The sequence below is a fragment of the Argiope bruennichi genome, chromosome 1 (genome assembly GCF_947563725.1).
Source record: "Argiope bruennichi chromosome 1, qqArgBrue1.1, whole genome shotgun sequence".
Lineage (NCBI taxonomy): Eukaryota > Metazoa > Arthropoda > Arachnida > Araneae > Araneidae > Argiope > Argiope bruennichi.
Genome location: NC_079151.1, coordinates 131,212,788 through 131,230,253, shown reverse-complemented (window position 1 = coordinate 131,230,253; position 17,466 = coordinate 131,212,788). Strand labels below are relative to the sequence as shown.

At 29.6% G+C, this 17,466-nt stretch overlaps 1 protein-coding gene across 2 annotated transcripts in view; it reads left to right on the top strand.

Annotated features, from left to right (window-relative positions):
• The window catches only part of LOC129962736 (adenosine receptor A2a-like), a 382,623-nt gene that overhangs the window by 255,620 nt on the left and 109,537 nt on the right, over positions 1–17,466 (top strand). The gene's annotated exons all lie outside the window — the stretch shown is intronic.

Below are 17,466 nucleotides of genomic sequence, written 5' to 3'. Positions count from 1 at the left end.
TTCTTTACATGTTTCTCATTTATTAGTGTTCATTTCCTTATATTTTTCTCTATTTATTAAATTCTTAAAATATTTTAATTATATTTTACAACAGAAGTTTATTTTCTTTTAGTTAGTACATTTAAACAGCATTCACTATAACAATTTTAAACAGATTTATGTAATGTGTACGCTATTATTATTGCAACTGAAAGTAATTTTAAAAAATAATATAAGACAGACTAATCAATCCCAAAATGCTTTCATGTTTTAATTTGTCTATTCCCATTCAAAAAAATGTTTAACATTTTTTTTTTTTTTTTTTTTTTTTTTTTTGCAATTTTAATGTTTTTTTAAAGTTTTTTCATTTTTTCATTTCCTTTTTTTCATTGTAAAGATTTATTTAAACATAATTGTTATATATTTTTTAAATTTAATTTGAATTAAATTTTTATATTATTTGCTCAAGGAATATATAAAATTTATCTTACTGTTGTTGTATAAAAAAAATTGATTCCAAAGTATTGAATAGAAATTAATTTCCAAAATTTCCAATACAAAATTTCTTGCATCAATTTACTGAAAATTAATACTATCATACATATATCAAGAACAACGCAGTCAAATAATGTTCCGTCAAAACAACTTAATGTTGCAGCAACTATATCGTCTGCATAGAATGGATTTAATTTTTAAATGTAAAGATACAATTTTTCTGTCTGTATGATTCCGTAGGAAATCATTTTCAATTCCAAAGAATTTCCTTCAATAGAATCAATTAAGTTCTAGACTCGAAATTCTATTTTATTTCAATCAAAGTAATTCACTGTGGAAAAAAGTTTCGAAAGCTTTTGTTGAAATAAATTGTTTAAACTGACATCTCCAGAAACCAATTTAAATTGGTGTCAGAAAATCATTTGTGTTGAAACCGGCATTGATAATAGTGTTAACGAAAACGACTTAACGGATAAAAAGTACCGAATTCAAATATTAATTTTTTAACACATTTGCTGGCGCTATTTTTTTTTCTTTACTGCCATTTACTTTATTTACTGTCAATATTATGTCAAAATGTTGTATGTGCTAAGATGCAAAATGTACAACACTTCGATTCAACAAAAGCCACAAGTGACATATGGTATTTTTTGAGAACATGCAATTATTTAAAAGATAAATATTATTAAATTACAAGTATTTTGTGTCAATAAAATATTTCGGGAAATTTCACATACAGCATTTAGTCATATCGATGCTTTTATACTTTTCACTTAAAAGTTTAAAAGCCTTAAATATTTAATATTTAAATTGATTTTTTTATTAATAAAAATAATTTAAAAGATAATATTATCAAAAAGAAATTTTTTAAAAAAGAACTTCACATTTCTAGACCGAAAAAAAATGTAATATGTAAATGCTTTCACAAAAAAGGATGATTATTTGAATTTTCTGATAGAATAAAATAAAACAAACTGGACATTTCATACTAGATTTTGAACAAAATTGAAATTGGTAACTAAATTTTCAATCACATTTCTCCAGTTTCTTCAGAAACCATCATTGGCGAGTGAAAAATATTAAAAGTCCGGTCATAAATCATGTTGTACTTGTCAGCTCCCAAAACGACTAACTTAAAGAGGAAAAAAATTGGAAGAAACAGAACTGGCGTTTAGCAAAAGTTGTAATCGTGCAGTCAGACAAAATGGACTTTTCAACTAAATATGATTTTTTTCAAAATTTGGTTAGCCTAAAACTTGTTGTTTTATAGGAATTATAACATTCTCTTTGATCAAATTATTTCATTTTGAGAAACATCTACATATATAAATTAATTTTTACCATTTTGTTGTTTAATTAATCCTTTATTCTATTATTACTTATTTGAGTAGAATTTGATTTGAATTACTGAATAATAAATTTAAATTCCTTGTTTAAAGTTTCATGGTTTTAACAAGGGAGAAAAACTATTTATTCAATGTTAATGTGCATATTATTAGAATTATTTTCTAAATGCGAAATCAAACTAAAGTGTGTCCCAAAATTAAGACAATTTGAATTTGCCACCATTTTTTCAGTAAAGTGTTGGCAAACCTATTAAAGAAACCATTTAACAGCTGATAGTTTAGGGTTAGTAAAGATGGAACGTTACACAATAGAGCAATGTGTTGACGCAAGATTTGAATTAAATAAAAATATCACAACTTTTTTTCTTTAAATTGTTACATTTTTATTGAATTGTAAAGTATACACGATAGGGTTATGTATGTAATAATGCATAGGGCAAATGGCCTCCGCATCCTAGAGCTTTGCTGGCACATGCGCACTTTTTTGCGAAATTTCCCATGACCATTTTACATAAATGTGGTTGAATTTCATTGATGCAGCTTTGAATATCCTCCTTCAATTCAGTTTATTGGCATAGATTTTCAATTTCAAAACACCTTGTAAAAATAAATCCAGTGGTGTTAAATCACACGATCTAGGGGGCCAATTCTCAAATTTTCGAACTGGATCGCTAGTCTTTCATTATTTTTAAAATATTATTCAACGATGAAAACTCGTTGTTCTATCGTGCAATGCTCCATTTTTACTAACGCTAAACTATCAGCTGTTAAATGGTTTTTTAATAGGTTTGCCAACACTTTACTGTACGAATGGTGGCCAATTCAAATCTTGCCTTAATTTTGGGACACACTTTTTATATATGGAATGTCATGAACCTTATTTAAATAACAAGGCCAGATAATTAACATAAATAGACTTCAGCATTATTAAAATTAAAAACGAGGTCTATGAGTATCCATGGTTTGGCTTTCCTTTTTGCAACTAATCAATGAAATCTCTAAACACAATTTTATACTTGTCAATAGTCATTATATTTCAATAATGCATGCTTTTATTGAGTAAAAACAAAAAAGATAGCTTCAAGGTAATCTTAAAAGGCAACAATAAAAACACTTTTATAATAAAAATGTGCGTATCCTCTCATTTTTAAACAAAATTAGAAGACCATTATTCTAAAACCTATTTCATCAAAATTTTATTTTACAAAAAGCATAAATTTGGGGCTTTATCTTCCATTTAGAAAAGAAAATTTCATTTATTTCAACCACTTATGTTCATTAATTTTTAAATATTTTCTTACATCAAACAGACATAATTAAAAGAGTTAAAAATCATTTTGAAATCTCCTCTACCATTAAAAGCACCGCACATATTTTACAAGATTACCCCTTAATCCATTAACAGATGCATCTATGCACTTTATAAATAAATGAGATTCCGAACAAAATGTACCGATTTGTATGCGCCCCGGGGCAAAATTAGAATAACAATTACTTTTCCAAATCATCTAAGCCGATGTAATGAGCGATTGGACTCAGAGGGAAAGTTACTTTGTGATAGACGACGGTACCTGAGCTTATAATGAAATTTAAATAGGCCTGGCAAAGTACACGGAATTCTCGGGCCTTTAATTAAGATTTCTACTTCGCGCTTTTGATTTATTCGAAGTTAATGGAAGATTGTTTGTTGGTAAGTTGTTCTTAGGCTGTTGTTGCTAAGTTTTGCAATTAAAGGATTAAGCATAATCGGAGGATAAAAAATAAGCACTTAAGGATTAAAATAGTTTTAACTTGTTAATAATTATCGTTTTTTTAAAAATTTTGCTATAGGATTCTGAACTCTGCAAGCGAAAGTGTTTATTTGTATGTATCGCTGCCTTCAAAAGTCTTTCTTTTAAATTTATTTTAATAAATAAAAAATAAAACGAAATTTTTATGTTAGTACTCCATAAATTTCAAAAATATTATCGGTCAAATCTAATTTTTCAATCCGCCTTTTTAATTTATAACTATTTGATTGCCTTCCTATTTTATTTAATATTTTTAGCACTTTTTTACTTTCTTGTAAACATAGTACAGAGGAAATATTCTAATCGTCAAAAAAATTCGAAAAATCTTCTCATATTAGACCTATCTGAGACCTCTTTGACCTAAAGCCATCATATCCGGGACATAAATATTTTGGAGGGTAAAACTGAGCAGTTAGGAGAGTGTTTTAGATTTTAATTCAAATTTAAATTAAATTAAATTAAATTAAATCTTGACGCTTTTCAGCACTAAGACCCTAAGATATTTCAAAAGAGAAATTATTTTTTTCATTTACTTAAAATTCAAATGAAACAAAATTCAAACCAAATCAATTGCGATGCAATTTCCTGTCTATTTTTAATTAATTTTTAAAAAGTATTTACCTCGATTTTTACAACAATATATATCATTGTTGAAGAGAAACTCAAATCATTTTTATTTTTGTAATTATTATTCTATCTAATAATGACAATAATGAGGATAATTATTTATTTATTTTCACATATTGAGTAAGTTTCTGTATAAGAAACGCTTTTATTGACTACTAGCCGCCTTTGGCGAACAGCCGGTTCGCCAATCTTAATGTTCGTTTAAATTTTAATAATTAAATAGGTTGAACCGGAGTTTAACCCCCTTCTTCGCCAAGTTGCGATAACGCGCCAAAGCTGGCAATCTTTATTATGCACTATAATTGAACATCTGCTCCTTTGCTTTCGAACATTTCGCAAGGCCATTGTTGGCGATTTTTAAAAATTGTGCCAAGCAGGGAGTTAAACTCCGATCATACCATTAAATATTTTACGCAATTCCATCTTTAATAGATTCTTCAGCAAAATATTATAAAACTTCAAATTTTGATAGTCATATAATTCACTCATAATATTATAAAGGCCTTCAGTCATAACGTGATATGTATCTCTCTAGTTTTCTGTTACCCCTCGTAGAATTTATGCTTTAAATTAAAGTGTAAATGATTAATCTGCAATTAATATAATAATATTTTTTACTGAAACAAAGCATTTTTTTAATAATATGATTACTGATAATAGAGTCACTGAGCGTTTAAACTTTATGGGCACTAAAGAATATCTTTCTTAATTTATGTAATATCTCAAGAATTTGTCAACAAAATTTTCTCAGATTCATCATGAATTTGTTAATTATTTTAAACGATTCATTAACAATGTTTAATTTTAAATGCATCAAATACTAAGAAAATAAAATGAATCGTTTAAAATAATCGGTCGAAAACAGGTTTAAAAACCTACTTAAAAAACGATGTACTTAAAACTATAAGCATATACAAAAAATATATAACTAACATAAATACAATTTAATTACTAACCTAATGAAATTAACCTAAAAATAACTTAAATCATTGAAAACAGGTTAAAAAAAACTACTTAAAAAACGATGTACTTAAAACTATAAGCATATACAAAAAATATATAACTCACATAAATACAATTTACTTACAAAAGCATACAACTAACCTAAAAGTAATTTAAATCAACCGTTGATAATGGTTGCCATGCCAACAATCAGAACACTGCGCATGCGTGAATTTTCTTCGCCTTTTACGGTAACGCAAATGCGTGAATTTTTCTACGCCAGTTGGGGTAACGCTATGAAGATTCGACATTTTTAATTTCCTTTATTCTGTGTTATTTTAATTCAAAAGTACTTCAGAATGAATCTGAAACATGGATTAATTAACAATGTTTAATTTTAAATGCATCAAACATTAAGAAAATAAACAGAATCGTTTGAAATAATCTGCCGAAAAATGTTAACCCTAACTTCATTACTGTTGGGAGAAAAAAAAAATTGAAGCCTTACTCATTTGGCGGTGGGGAAAATGGAAGAATTTTTTGGCGGAAAAGTTGGCGGTGGGGAAAATGGAAGATTTTTTTTGGCGGAAAGTTAGTTTTTAATTAATAATTAAAATTTCAAAAAAGGGACCCCAGGTGCCCATTCCCGACCTCCAAGGTATGCATGTGCCAAATTTGATAGCTGTATGTCAAATGACCTGGCCTGTAGAGCGCCAACACACACACACACACACACACACACACACACACACACACACACACACACACACACACACACACACACACACACACACACACACACATTGAGCTTTATTATAAGTATAGATTAAAGCTTAACTTCAGAATCAAGCATTGGTAATTTTTTTTAAAAGTACGACCATTTCAAAGCACTTCTGCTCTTTTTGTTATATAATGGAATAAATAATGAACAGAAAATTAAGGAATATGCATAATATGCAGATAGGCAAAAGGTTTCTAAAATAATATGAGCCGGTATTTATCTATGAAAATTTGAAGTTCAAAATATTTTGTTGAGAAAGGCAATAATACTATTTACGAATAAATTTTTAATCTGCATTTTTTATAATGAATTATATTCTGGCCAACCATCTGATCGTCAGAAGTGGATAGTTAAGCATATTTTGTAAATCGCTACATTTTGATACTCCCAGAATAAAGGAAAGATATTACAGCAGTAATTCTTATTAAAAACGTCGAGCTGATAAAATGTATTGAGGAATTATAAAGGGAGGAAATTCTGACAGATGAATCTTTTGACGATTATTTTGTTTTGCTTCCGCATGTTGCCTATTCCAGAAAGTTATAAATATATGCGAAATGCTCCATGATTATTTTAAATATCAATGCTCGTGTGATCTTCGCGTTCCGGTAAATAAAATTAGAAAACAGCGGAACAACTGTCCAGTAATGATTCATGCTGATATCAAATGAAAGAATGAGGCCTGAGTAGCTTTATAGTGTAAAGTCTCGATCCAATAAAAGGTAGCGTTATGATCAAATTCTTTATTTACAGCTTTATTTACATAAATTTACAGTTCATCATCTAGGTTAAATGATTTTTATTCGACACAACAAGGATAGTTCCTCGAATACTTCGGAGAAACCTCTTAAGGAAACAGCTAGCCGACTCGTAGCGTTCTCGCAAACAGGCGTAGCTCCAGGGATCCACCGAAACTTGTCGGGTGGAATTCTCGTCGGACACTCCGCTTCTTCCACGATCCTTCTCTTCCAATCTCCTCGCACTTTTATCCTGTTCCCACCCTCATTCACATCGGACCATTTTCCCGGTTATCCAATAATCGTTCAGCAACAACTTCACTGGTCTACCGTCGACCGTGGGAATGCGTTGGGAAGCCACCCTCCACAATGTAAAGAATGCAGGTTTACATCTGTTTCAAATACAATGCAGGTGGGGTCCCCCATCTGGACTCGCACTAATTGCCCAGATGTCCTTACTTTAAAGGGGTTGACCATCTGGCACTTCTGGAAGCACTTACACTGCGGTAGGGCGTCGCCATTGCTGATACTGCTGCCTGGATGCTAATTATGGAGCGTGGGAAAAGAAACGTCACCATGGTCAAACAGGGAAGAAACTGAATCATTACAATAGTAAAGTTTTGACCTCGATTCGCAACTCGAGTTTACTAAACATACGCCATATATGCTGGAATAGTACACGTTAAATCTGAGTTTATAAGCCAAAAGTCCTCTCATTTGGGTGAGGAAATTTGAAACCCCAGCTCAGGAATCGTTTTCATCATTTGACCAGGCAACAAAATCGCGAGGTCTGTCTCAACACAGACATAATATTACTGTTACGTGGAATGCTAATATAATTAATCTAAACTCAACACCAATCTTCTCAAACTTTCTTGATGCTAATAAAAATGGAATCCCAGAGAACGCATTGCATGGGATTGCCATATAATAGTTACGAAATAAAAAAACCTTTTGCACGAATTATCATTTTTACTGAATCTATCCTTAGCGATTTTCTAGGCGATTCATCCTTGGCATAAAGTTAATAATATTTTAAAATCAAATTTATGTTTTAGACGCGTTTTTTGACTGAAACAAAAAGTTGATACAGAACTTTATTTGCAGTCGTAAAATCTCATACCAATTTAATATATTCAAGTCATTGCGTTTTTTAGTGCACAGTGCATTTTTGTGCGTATATTTTTGAAAGCATAGTGCGACAGATGGTCAACCCCTCATTGGATTTGATAGGTGTCTAAGCTATAATTGTTAAATCTCTGTACAGAATCTTATCCATCTAGCTCTCTTCATTTTGTAGTTAGCATGCTAACATATTCAAACAGCCGGACAGATAAGACTTCATCCGAACTGATTTTGCTCTATTTGATAGAAATCTGCCAATTTGGTATAAAGACCCTATCATCCGTATCATTCAAAGCGTTTTTTAGTTATCTTTGTCAAAGACAGACGGACATTTCTCAAAAATGGGGTTTTAGTCCTCAGCGACGTCTAAAACGTAGTAATTCGTCAAATTTCGTGTTCGAATTTTTGTCGATTACTATGCTTTACCTATACTATGAGAAAATAACAATATAATTCTAATAATTTATATTTTAAGAAGAGTAAAATTTTTTGTTTAATTCAATTAATATTATATATAAATTCCAAGTAATTATATTTAACGATATTAAAATATCAATAGCATTCAATTCTTTATAAAAAGTATTTACTGAATATTTTCACATATTTTTATTTAAATATTATTTTTTTCTTAATAAATGACAGTCCTGAAAATAACTTTGCAATGATTCCTTTTGTTAATATTCACGACAAAGTTTATAATTTTAGACATGGGATACAAATTATTGCGATTTTCATTATACGAACCTTTCTTTATTTTGATCAAAATAATTAAAATATACATAGCAAAATATCTCTAAAAAACTCTTGTGAAAAATAAATTAAATTATTTTAACGAATATTTTTTTTCCTAAGTTCGTAGCTTATAAAATGACTCTTCCACTCCAACATATAAATTATTTATTTCATAGAATTTCTTCGAGGCATATAACCAGAAATGTCCATTGAATTCGTTAACCTTATAACAGAGATAACATTTTTAAGACACTATTTTTTGGCCCTTGAGGCCCGGAGAAAAAAATATGATTATATTGTTGTATGTAAACAAGAGTATGTACATACATTATTCATAAGTGTACAAAAGAATGTTTATCGTCTGCTGTGTTACTAAGAGTCCCCCCACCCTTTACTTCTTTTGTTTCTTCGGTAAATAATCAGTTAACTGTAAACCTTTGACCTTCTCTTGTGGGATAAAAAAAATAGATAAATTAATGGAAGGTTTTTCTGTCTTCTTATCGTGGATATTAAAAACTTAAAGAAAAACATTTGATTGCCTGCGAAATATATAAAATATTTTCTTTTAAAGATCGGCTTGGAAAAGGCCTTGAGCTAAATATTATACATAAAACCTTCATTTTTTTATTCCTTAGATTGAAATTAAGACACTGTTTTCGCACTCTTCATTTAAATTGAAAAACTGAAATTCTGTAAAGAACTTTTGACCGATGTATCGATGTGCTAAAGTTTTAAAATATTGTTACGATCTGAGGCGGTAGAGTTTTAAAATAACGTTACGAAAATCGTTTAATTGGTATATAATGCAAGAAGACCAAATGCTCAATTATTAAAAACAGAAAATACGAAATACAGATTGCAAAATATGCCTGAATTTTATACTACACAAAAACAGCATTTGCAGAAATCATTAACCCATTAGTAGACAGCAAATCGTTGAGAGCCAATAGATACAAATATCGCACTAAAAGCAACACTTCAAGAGATAATTCATTTGTTTGACTAGAAACATAACGTAGAATTTTCTAAAAGAATATTTCGAATCTCAGCTCTTAATAGAGATATTGCTATTATTCTTGAACTTTCGAGAACCTTCTTTTCCATCGTCAAATACTTAAAGTTTGTTATCAAATCGCACAGATTATAGCCGAGATGGTGGATGTACTGAACTGGCCACATCTATTAAAAGTATTTGTAGATCTCTTTTCTTTATTGTTAGACTAAATGCGCAGGAAAACAAAATTATATATTATAACAATATATTTTTGTGCACTACCAATAAAATCTATTAATTTGAGGAAAATATTTAGCAGTCGATGAGTTGATTTAATAAAATATTCATTTTATATTAAAGGTGACATCTGGTGTGAATCTGAGAAAAAAATTGAGTCAAAAGCTCTCCGTTTTTTTAATAATGAACTGTGAAACATGATTCATGTTTAAAAATTTAAGGTGTATGTACACACTTAATACTTCGAAAATCGATCAAAATATCGAATATTTTTTTTTATTGCTTAATAATGTTCTCTGATCCTTTAGCTTTCCAACGATACCGAGATGTTGTCAATATTCGAAATATTTCTCGAGTTATCATTATTTTTCTTGAGGTGCTTTCATTAAAAACTCTAGTTACGGTTTTTTTTAAAAATCATTTTATGAAGAATGGTATTTTTCCACTATGCTGCTTTATTCAAACAATCATAACTCAACAAGAAATTTCCCAATTATTTATATATCAAAATAATTTGTATGAAATAGTGGATGTTTTGTGCCTCAATCAAAGTTATATATATAGAAATAAATTTTTAATAGCTATTTAAAAGTTAAAATGACAGAAAAAAATCTCGCTTTTTCTATTTATCGTTGATGAAAAAATTGTTTAAAAGAAACTATACATTTTTATAGCTTGTTTGAGGCAGACAACATGAAGACTCATATGAGGCATCATTTCCAACTAGAATTGTGTGTCTGTACACATTAGAATTTAAGATATCATGTTTCAAAAAATAGGCTAATTAGCTCATTAAATATTATTTAATTAATTAATAATTAGTGCAATATGGTTTTTTTTATCACTGAAATGAGTTTAAACATATATTAATGACCTACTGTGAAAAAACTGGATTTTTAAAGTTAAAATTTAAAAAAAAAATCTTCTAGTGTGTACGTACACTTTAAAGTATAAATTTCAGTATTGAACTGAAAAAATTTTAAAAATGTATTAAAAATAAATAATGAAAATGAATATTTTAAAGTAGATTTCGAATGTATATTCCAAAACATCGTGGTATGTAATGTTTCAGATTTGATTTGTTTCCCATTTCAATTTTCAAATGTCCTCTTTATTATAGAGCAGCTGTTATATATACATAAAAACACACAAATGTATTTAATACCGTCATAACATACCACATGTATGTTAAGCATTGAAGAGTATCGTTGCAAAATATACTTTGACAAATGACTTAAACTTTAAAGATAAAAATTGTGCAAGAATAAATTGTGTCTTGGGAATGTTATTTCTTGAAGATAGGAAATATTCAAGGATAACTTTTTTTTTATTATTAAAAGAAAATATCGTTTCGCTTAATTTTTTTTAATTAAAAATCAAATAAAAACTTTGAGAACCCTGTTCTGACGAGGGACCGGGTTTAATTACGATGAGGGACATGGTCCTTAATTCCCTACTTCCAAAGAAATTGCATGGCAAATTTAGTAGACCTGAGTCCACCCAACTGTCTTGAGGAGTATTTTAAACGATTTTCCAAAATGTAGGCCATATTTTGCTCTTAAGTTTGGTAGTATACCAACGGGGGCACCTCGAAATGATTATGAGATGCTTCCGGTATGGTTGTTGGATCTCGCCACCCTGGAAGGTACACAAAAAGGTGGGGGATCTGGCTCCTCCCATCGATGGGGGGACGTACTTTCTTCGGGCAGGGTTATACCGTGGCCGGTGACTATGTTGGCGATCCCTGAACATACAGTGGAGACAATTTAAAAAATTTCTAGTAAATACGAAAAAACCGGTATTTAAACGTGAATACCGGTATTACAAAATTGTACAAATGGCTCAAAATACCCGTATTATGTATCCCGGTATACCGGTATTGCAATCCCTAATGGTCATCTATATTCCCTCACATACTATTTTTGAAAAACTCTCATATCAACTACTTTACTATGCATTCTTAAAGAGTATAAACCTCTAACAGAGTTCTCCAGCCACAATCACAAAATTTTTTCATTTTTTTTAAAAAAAGTTCTTGACTTTCCAAATACACCATTAACGGTTCTCAGCTCCTTCTCGTCTCGGCTATCTGTCGAGAGATAACGCAATATAAAACTATGGCTGACCACCCCTCACCCAAGCATTGGACAGAAGTTCCATTAGTGGGCATTGATAACCAATAAAAATGTTCTATGTTTATTGTTCAATTCTAAATAGTACTCCCTTTTGTAGTGATGATATTTATGTTTACATGCACACAGACTGACAGAGGGACAGATTTCTCCCCGACGGATTTTGCTTAAATTTACAAGTTTATGTTTAGGAATATATACCAAACTTCATATCTCTCTAGATGAATGTATTTTAGAATTATTGTGTTCACTGACAGAGTGAATTCCATAAATATTCTTTTCGAATTCAGGGTGGTATAAGTCATTCACTAAAATCTCGGATCTAAAATCATGGAAGATTCGCTAAAATCGCGAGGATAAATATTTCAACTATTACCATATTTCTATATGTGAACATACGAGAAAATAAAAATAATTAATATTTCATACGGTGAAGCAAAATAACCGAACTGAGCTCGCAACTTTTTAAAATGACATAATAACATATAATTAATTATTTAGCTGCAGTTTTAATCAAGATTAAAGAATTCATTTAGAAAGCTCAATACACCGCAAAAAATGGAGAAACGATATTTTTTATATCTATTTACTTGTGAAGAATGCACTTTTTTCCTTCATGATAGAATAAAAAACATGTCAATTACGCAACCGTGATCTGATAATGGAAACTGCCATAAAACTTCGTTTCATTTGCTATGGATCAAAAGATTTAGAGCACGAAATTGTTTTCAGGTTCCGTTGTTCGAAAGAATCCTTAGTTCAAGCAAAAAAAGAAACTAATGCCACTCATGCAATAAGTTGCAAATTTGTTTCAATTTTTTTGGGAGAATTATGATAAAATAAGTATTCTGTTCTGACAATATGAATCCCGAAATATACACTTCTGCTTACTTTAACCCTTTCTAGGGCCGTGGGAAATATGCATCCCACCAAATTTATCAATCTTTGTATGAAATTATGTAGGTTGGCATCAGTTCCGACACATTTTTTTAGTAAGTCAGAAACTTAGATGCTTCAGTTCTTTATCTGAGACAAAATGATGTGTCTTGATTTGTTACTTAATTATTAATTAACCAAATTAATTAATGAATCAAATTAAATTTATCTAATAAGCTAAATGAATCCATTTTCTTATTCTAATCTGAAGCCTAAAAATATTTAAACATGATATGACTAGAAAAAATGGCCCTTTAAAGTGTTAAATATTTAGTGGTTGTAAATATGGAACTTTATAGTCGCATTTCTTTTTACTTATTGGTGTATTAGAGTTTTGAAAGTTTGTGTATTTCATAGCATGTTTGGTTGAAACTATCCAGCAGAGTCAATAACAAATAACGATGTTAAATTCAACTCGAAAACACAATTACACCCGAAACAAAACATAGGCAAAGCACAGATAACAACAGAACTTGCATTAAACAGTAGCACACAAGCAGAAATAGATTATAAACCCTAGTAACAGTACAAAGCACACACAGGAAAGAGACTTCACTCAACTATTGACGCCTTTTGAACATCTGTGATTCTCCAATGACTCAATAGGAACTCTCTCTTTATAATTTTCGCAATAGGAAAAGAAGTATTTAGAAAAATATTGTAGCTTCTTTTCTAATCGATGCATAGTTAAAATTCCAGCAGTTTTAGAAACTTTCATTTTTATTGCCAAAGTCATTATGTCGTCATATTGTTGTCAAATGTGGCGATAATGACGTGGGTCATTGGCTTGGCATCCATTCTTCATCCATCAGAGCTATCTGTAAAACTTTCTACCTTATCAAAGAACTAACACGGAAATGGGTCAATGATTATGAATTGACAGAAATATATTAAATTTGATGGATTATATTTTTATAAAGAATTGTAAAATACAAAACAGTATTTAAACAAATTCATAAGTCGATTCAAAGATTACATGGCTTACTTTTTTTTTAACATAACAATAGTTTTAGGCCGCAATTACGTGATGCAGAAGTCGCAAAGTTGTTCAAACTCTCTACAGGGCAAATTATTGAACCTAGAGTTACTTAACAGGTATTAGATGCTTTATAAAAAGAAGTTTTTATAAATTTTTATTTGATTTTTTAATTAATTTTAATTTAATTATAATTTTAGAAGTTTCCCTCAATAAGTCTGTGGAATTTAGCTGTACAAAAATCATTTTACACCATTTTTAAATTCAATCAATTATCTTTACAATCATATCAAAATTCATACATTTTTTTTCCTTTAATTTTAATGATGATTTTTTTTTTATTTCTCTAAACTGTAGATACAATAAAGTTTTACTACTCATTCTCTTTTGAACTGCTTAATAATCTGCTTAATAAATGTGTTAGCTTTCCCATTATATATTTTGATTCAGAGTATAATGAAGCATAAAATATAATATACTAATTTTTAATCAATTCAAGCAAAGTGTGTTTATCTTTAAAATATTAGAGTTTCTCACATACAGAATATTTAATTTGCTTCAAAATTCAAAAATTAGATCCCTGCACATTCTTACCTTAACCCTTTCTAGGGCCGTGGGAAATATGCTTCCCACCAAATTTATCAATATTTGTATGAAATTATGTAGGTTGGCGTAAGTTCTGACACATTTTTTGAGAAAGACAGAAACTTAGAGCTTCAGTTCTTTATCTCAGACAAAATGATGTGTCTTGATTTGTTACTTAATTATTAATTAGCCAAATTAATTAATGAATCAAATTAAATTTATCTAATAAGCTAAATGAATCTCTTTTCTTATTCTCATTTCAAGCCTAAAAATATTTTAACATAATATGACTAGAAAAATGGACCCTTCAAAGGGTTAAATCCTTGCGTACATATTGTCTTTGCGAGCTTCTAGTATATACATATAATTTAATTTAAAATAACTAAATTGTATTTCCACTTTATTTTTTTTAAAAAATGGCAATATTCGCAACAATAGCTTTATGTGCTCTTATGTGACAGAAGTTTACAATTAGGCATTTCAGCGAAAGATTTTACGTCATTTGTCTGCAATACTTCTTAGCAAATTGTGTTCTAATAAACAGTGAAGTCGTTCCACAAAGAAATTCCTGAATCAAAGCCTCTTCATTTCTAATGAAATATCTATAATGAAATGGAAGTCAGGGTTTGTTTAACTAATGAATAAACCCAACAGACCCAAGTCTATCGAAATCCATGAAATGTATTCATTACGGGCGTCTATTCCTAAGGTAAAGTCATTAAAGAGAATCGGGAATCATTTTAAGTAATCAATGTGATTAGTTGCTCTAACAACTTTTATAGTGTCTTAATTTTGTAAATGGTTGTACCTAACAGGGTTTTTTTTATCGTTCTAATTGTTATTCCCTTTAATTGTAAATTCTGTTTATTTTTTTAATTATTGCCAGTTTTTAAATAGTTGTAAATTATCTTTACTTCTAATTGTAGAAAACTGTTCATGTTCGTCAAAAGTTCGCGTGCAATAAAATCATGTGATGTCACATTCAAATGGGAATCGTCATTGTTCATTCATTAAATATCTGACTGAGAGTTGTCCTATGCGAAATTATAACATTATAACTTTTTTATTTTCTTGCATATGATGTATACAAAAAGAAAATTTAATTACCAAAAAATTCAAACTCATAATTTTGACGAATTTTCACATTTCTGTTCCGACAAAACACATTTTTAGAATAATGTCTCTAAACACAATAACTTTAAAACGCATTCAGCTAGACAAATGGAATTTAGTAAGTAGTTTCTTCACCACATTTATAAATTCATATCTAATTTTTAAAGAAATTCATTATCAAGAAATCTGACTAGTTGACTGCTCAAATACATATGAAAGTGATAACTACAAAACATAAGGGGCTAGATAGATAAAATTTGGTACACAAATCCAGCATCTAATAAGTAAATCTGTATCAAACGTTGAACCAAATACATTAAGAAATTAGTCATCTATCAATCTGTTCTTTAGAAAACATATGAATGTGATTATTCAAAATCACAAAGATCTACATAAATGAAATTTGGTGCGTGATTTTAATACTAATATTGTAATTCTATGACAGGTTTTCTTTAATCTGTCGAAAAAGATTGTCCAAAATGAAAATTTCGTTTTCTTGACTGTTCTATGAAACACTCAACTTTCATACATCAAATCCTGAAAATAAAAATCTGAGCATTCATAGTGTTTACAACCTTGCTCCAGGTCCATAATTTCATGTGAGGGAAGAGAAGGGAAGAGAATTTTAATAAGATAGTATTCCAGAATGTTTCAGTTCCACCAATCCCGCTAGCATCTTTTGCAAAATGCGGATTGATCTGCAAAATCATACCAATTTTGTGCACGAAGGCAATTGGAACTGCATCCATAATAGAATTAGGTTTAGTGATCAAAGGAAACCGGATAATTTTTTTATTGGATCTTCAGTTTTGATATTTGTATATTATAGAGCAAATAAAAACGTGTGAGAAAGTTAAAAAAAAAAATTCTTATTTGAAAATATGCTTTGCTTCTTTGTGGGTTATATAATTAATATTTTATGAAAGATTTAGTTATTTACGTGCCATAGTCTTTGCTTTAAGTTGGTTTCAAACATGTATGTAAAAATATAATGCTCTACTATATAATTTGTACAAATTTTCTTGAGCCGCGATGGCCTGGTGATAGAGTCTCGACTTCGGAACAGGAATTTCTGGTTCAAGGTCCTATTCCACCGAAGAACCGTCATGTAATAGGGTCTGGTGCATGCTAAATCCGTCGGGGCCAAACGTCCTCTCCCTGATGTGATGTGAAAGTTTGGAGAGGGGTGCCTGTTTACATGTCGTCCTCGTCATCTGAGTGCGGGTCAAAATTATGAGGTTCGTCACAAAATAGCTCTAGTGTAGCTTTAAAATGGAACACATAACTAAACTAACTAATTTAAATAATTATTAAAATTTTGACAAATTTTTATTTTTTTACAATATTTTCATTTTTTCTCATCGAATTTCCATTAGGGACATAATCTATCGATTTATTTAATAATATGAATAATTCCAATTCATTATGACGGTCGTAACTTAACCATATCCTTCAACAATTTCTTGAATAGAATTTTAACTAAAAAGTTTAATGAAATAATAATTTTTAAATCGCACTGTTTTTAAAGTAATAAAAAACAGAATAATAAAAATTTATTGTTTTTTTTCAATGATAATTTATAACTTTATACCTAATATTTGGGGTATACAAAAAATGCTGTGGCTGTTGTAATTCCATAGAAGCCTTGACATTTTTCAACACATCATTATAATTTCTATTTCATTTAATTTTGCACGCTTCATCTAAATCTAATAACAATCTAATAGTATTTTTTTTTTCAATTTCGATATTCAAAGAAATGCGAATGTTTCTTTTCAAAGAGATGAACTTATCTTTTTGATTATGATTTACTTATTAGACTTATGACTGGCCTTATTACGTCATCGTAATTATTGTTAAAAGGAATCAATAATGTGAAGTTAGGAATCCGTGCTTCTTTTTGGCTTGTAAATGGAGAAAATAAATATTTCGTAAATTC